Here is a 5,552-nt window from a genome sequence, read left to right on the forward strand (position 1 = left end):
CTTATTAGCCCGCATTTTTTTCCCAAAGGCAAGGTGGTGTTCCTGATTGGTAGCGATTGCCAGGTTAGATCTCGACGCCCCCTTACCTGCTAGCATACCATACAGCCTGAGACTTATCAGCATGATGCATCATGGTCTCTACACTACTATGTTAATGTTGCAACACTCGTCCTGATACAATTTCTTGCAACTGGCTGACCAAAATGGTCACATTCCACAAAAGATTTTTAAACTCCAGTCCAAACATCTAAAGTGGCCAATACCAAAAACATGACACAAAACCAAACTTCAATAACTTAGCAAGCTTACAATCTATATGAGATACTAGCAAGCAGCAACCTTAGAGAATGTGCACAAATCCATATGTTTACTCATAGAACACAACTACTACTATCATATGACTTATAAATATCACTGTTTGTCCTCAGGATTAGAAGCCTCCTTGATCTCATCCCCTGCGTCGTCCTGTCACAAAAACAAAAGATATGAGCTTCAACATAGTAATAAACATACATATGAATTCATATAACAGAACAAGTTGCACTAACATTTTGCAAAATGCAAAGCACAAAAATAATTTATACTTCCGCCACACAACAAATTCAAGAGTAATGTTTAAATTCAAAACATAATTCATTTAGAATATAAGAAGAGAGTAGATACCGCAACATCAGAACTCCACAAAGTGAGGTTGTCCCGCAGAAGTTGCATGATCAATGTGCTATCTTTGTATGAATCCTCACCAAGTGTGTCTAACTCAGAGATGGCTTCATCAAATGCCTGCAATGGAGCACAGCCATGTTTAATACAAATACACAAGATTAAAAGTATATATTATAAAAATCTGGGATAAACATCAAGTCCAATAGCCCGATATTGCTAAATATAACATTACCTGTTTAGCAAGGCTGCAAGCACGGTCAGGTGAGTTGAGAATTTCATAATAGAACACCGAGAAGTTGAGAGCAAGACCGAGCCTTATTGGGTGGGTGGGAGCTAAATCAGCCAAAGCAATATCCTATAAAAACCAGTTTCACAAATCAAAGTATTGAAAAAATTAAATCTCGATAATCATCATCATCATAATTATTCATCTACCTGAGCAGATTTGTATCCTAATAAAGTATTCTCAGCAGCCTCCTTCCTTTCAGCTCCTGTCTTAAACTCAGCTAAGTACCTATAATAATCGCCTTTCATCTTCAAGTAAAAACCTTGGATTCAGCAGAGGATGCAGAGGGAATAAGATGAGACTCAAGAAGAGCCAAGATGCCATCACAGATTTTGCTCAACTCGGTCTCGATTTTACCCCTGTAGTTCTTGATAATGGTAACATGATCTTCATTCCCACGGCTTTCCTCTCTCTGTTCAATGGAAGATATGATCCTCCATGAAGCTCTCCTTGCACCAATCACATTCTTGTAAGCCACAGAAAGCAGATTTCTTTCTTCAACAGTCAACTCTTCGGAATCCGCAATCTTCACAACCTTCTCCATGAACTCCACCATTTCTTCATACCTTTCTGCCTGCTCTGCTAACTTCGCCATGTACACATTTTCTTCACGAGAAGCTTCAGTTTGCACCATTTTTTATAACTAAGCTTAATCTGCAGAAAATCCCAAACAATCAGATCAGCATGCTATGAACAACATCTAGATGTACCAATTCAAGCTACAGTCATGGTTGTATCATGTATGCATATTGAAAATATTACAAATACAATCCAATCCGATTGATCCCGATTAATAGTTAGTCCCTACCCTACCGTCCGACTAGCGCCCACCGATTTCTACAACACTAGCCACAGTTATACGGTTATACCAGAACATAAACTCTCACTTGTACTATATACATGATGCATAGTGAGCCAACTTATGCCTACACCATATTTGCCTAAACTATTATCCAAACAAACTACACAAACACAATTATACAAATGTTTATCAAATCTAACATCTATAATCACTATATTCAACACAACACACTGTACACTCTCAACTATGCAACATACATGAATACATAATATGCATAGTGAGCCAATTTCTAACCAAATAAACACTGCATCCACCATACAGTTTTCACAGTACACACAACTATACAGTTTTCAGTAAATCTAACATCTATAACCGGTATATTTTTAATTCACAGATCTAAATAGCTTCTGGTCGCTGTTATAAGCAGTTGAGATAACGAATCAAGTGAAAGTTAACAGATCTACATGAATACAGGCTTATTAACAAACCCCAGAACCAGTCGAAATTCAAATAAACTTGTGAAAGTGAAAAATTAACGAAATATAAGCAAAATAATAATCTGAAATTGATTACGAATACGAGAAAAGTGATGGGAATATACCTGGATCGTTAGGGTTTAAGTGTGCGGTTTTTACGCCGATGAGAAAAAAAGATTTGTGGTGCGTGTGAGGGTTTATGTAAGCGACGAACGTTTTGAGAACGAATGATGAATAAACCAATTAATAGGTGACACGTGGTGGTCAAAGATAATCAATCTTTTTCTTTTTTGAACGACCAACTAAGTAACGCCGAATATCCTAAAAATACGAACACGAAATTGTGACCCTTAAATAAAAACCGAACATACCGTAACCCAACCCGTAATGAAGAAAGACAACTCCGTAGATTTATGATTATGAAGATGAGGAAGATATGGTAAGACAAATGGTGGATTCCATAAAGAAAAGAAAACATGAATATGTTATAACTTATAACCATGGTGGACGACCGGCTATCCAGGAATGAGCATTATGATTGGGATATGAAGACGTTTATAAAACCACATGACTATACTATCATACCAGTGTTGGAAATAATTCTTCAACGTAAAAGAAAATCAGCTTAGAATTGGGGATAATCTTATAATCGTGGATTTACCACTCATCATAAATCATATATCAATACATGCATTCTTCAATAGACGTCCATTCAATGGATGTTCATGTTAAATGGAGATTACTTTGACAGCCACTTGTCACCTTTTAATTGGTTTATTGGTCTCAAAAATTCGCCTCTTACATAAACCCTCACACGCACCACAAATCTTTTCCCATCGGCGTAAAAACCACACACACGACATCTTCGTATCGTGTTAACCAACTGGGCATGTGCAAAAGGTATGGTCGTAATTCAGATAACTCAAATTGACCCGCTCATGCTTCTTGATTTGTATGATTGTGCTTACTTGAGATCTTGTCGTACCAACCATGCTTGTGGGTGGTTGGTCGTGCTTGATACTTTGAAGTGGCACGGCTCTAGCTTCAGTTTTGGTTGGCTCCTTTCCGGCCCACACTCATATAGTCATATTTGTTTCGTAAATTCTCCTTCTCATATTTTTCTCATTGAAACGACATCTTTTTAGCCCTGCCTATTTTTCAATGTGAAAGGACATTCTTTTAGACTTGATGTTGATGTAGTGATGCAACTCATGGATGATAACGTGGATGAAGTAATCGATAATGTTGGTGGTGATATCACTCATAAATATCTATTTTGTGAAAGTTTCTCACATAATTAGGGTGTGTTTGGGATTCCTTATTTAAGGAAAAAAGGTCTTTTTGTGATAAGGTAAAAAGGTATTATGGGTTTTCAATAAGGGGTTTCCAAAAAAAGTGTTTGGATTAATATAAGGCAATAAGTTTTTTTTTAAAAAGTGTTTGGTTTAACTTATTGATGTAAAATAACTAAAAATGACATTTTTTATGGCAAGGGTAGGTGGTTAAAGAGTTGGGTGGAATGGTGGGATGAGGGTGCAATAGGAAGTTGTATTGATAAGGAGATAAGTTAGGAAATCCTAACTTACTAAAAACTTATATTTTAGCCTAGTAAATAAGGAGAAATAGAAAAGGACTTTTGTATTGCCAAACACTATTTCACACAAAAAGAACTTATTCTATCACAATAAGTTATAAGGAGAAGAAGTTAAGGAATCCCAAACACACCCTTAAGTGAAAAAGGACTTTTGTTAAAAGACCTTATTAACTTATGTTTTTTTTAAAAGAAGTTTTTAAAAACATGTTTGGTTAGCTTATGTGTTGGGGAAAACCAAAATGACTAATAAGGACACTCTTTTTTAAAAGGAGTGTAATGGGTTTTGAGGGTTGGAAGGGTGTAATAGGTAAATCAAACCCATTAAGTTAATAAGTTACAAATTCCTAACTTTTCAAAACCCCTTTATTTTGCCTTCTCATTAAGTTAATATCCATAAGTCCTTATGGTTTGCCAATACACCTTATTAACTTTTCAAAAAATTTATAAGTTATAAGTTGATGAAAATAAGGAATCCCAAACACCCCATCAGGCTAGTTTCAATCTAAAAAGAAGTTTACTCATACTTAAACATCCTCATCCGGTTCTTCATCCTCATCTTTATAATTACACTAGCTTATATGCCCGTGTTTTACACGGGTTGACAAAATATCATTTTTTAAACATATTAATAATAATATATAATAAAATGTGTAAAATTTATAAAAATCAATTTCACATATAACCATAAAACTCAATTGAAAATATATTGTGTTAAGAGATACAGCTTATATTTTCCATTTATTAATTTCTAAACACTTGTTGTATAGAATATGATGTTTGTATTTAAAGATTTGTCGCATTGAATAATCCGTTTTGACCTTTGAATCGGGTGACAGAAAACTTTCAAAGATATTATCATTTAAAAATTTACATCATAATTAGTATGGTTAACAATTTGAATAATATTTAACTTAAAATATGAAGGGACTAAAGTAAACATAGTAAGTTAATTTATGTTATTTATGTGCTTAATTTTTAAATTTCCTATCAAGTTTAGAAATAATATTTCTTTAATATTTTATTTTATATAGAATAATACAACATCAACTTGTATCACAATATGATTTTTAATACATGGATGCTTTAAAATTGTATAAAATGTCATATGACAAGTCCACGTTCCCCAAACAAATTCCGGTCTAGACATGCTCTCGGACATTAGCAATGTGCAAAATAAACTTATTAAGTAATTCAAAGATTTATCTTATGAGAACAAATAAATGAGAATTACCTTACACAACTCAATTTACCCGTGAGAAGATTTTTTAATGTTCTAAAACGATACTTTCAAATCTTTTACCTTTGTTTTTCAAAATGAAATCGTTTATTTTAGTTTGTAGTTTAACGTAATTTATTTGACTCCAATAAGATGAAATATATTAATAAAAGCAAATACAACTATAAAAGCTAGATTAAGAAAACTCATTTGTAATGAAAAACTAAAACATCGAATCGATTAGCATATAAGGTTTTAAAACCAAACTACCAACACTCAAAACAACAAAGTGAAACGTGTATCAAAAGAAAGCATCTAAACGTCAAAACTTGTTTCTACACTTATCAACACAAACTTCGAAACCAAATTTCACCACTGCTAGTGATCTCTTTGTATCCACATTCATTTTAAACACCACTGCTAGTGATCTCTTTCAATGACCAGATTTCGAAACCAACAAAGTACCTTGATTGCAGACGTATTCAAACTTGCATTCACCACCATTCCTAATCCGT

General features: G+C 34.0%; 1 pseudogene across 1 annotated transcript; it reads right to left on the reverse strand.

Annotated features, from left to right (window-relative positions):
- Positions 1-271: 271 nt before the first annotated feature.
- LOC143630341 (14-3-3-like protein) lies at positions 272-1,615 on the reverse strand (annotated as a pseudogene). The gene is made up of 4 exons (XR_013153142.1): positions 1,099-1,615; positions 896-1,018; positions 664-780; positions 272-465 (listed from the first exon to the last, which is right to left on the reverse strand). The product of XR_013153142.1 is annotated as a 14-3-3-like protein (transcript).
- Positions 1,616-5,552: the final 3,937 nt, after the last annotated feature.

This window comes from Bidens hawaiensis, unplaced genomic scaffold, assembly GCF_021521415.1.
Source record: "Bidens hawaiensis isolate Kalapana, Puna unplaced genomic scaffold, B.hawaiensis_p1.1 tig00005637_1, whole genome shotgun sequence".
In the NCBI taxonomy this organism is placed as follows: domain Eukaryota; kingdom Viridiplantae; phylum Streptophyta; class Magnoliopsida; order Asterales; family Asteraceae; genus Bidens; species Bidens hawaiensis.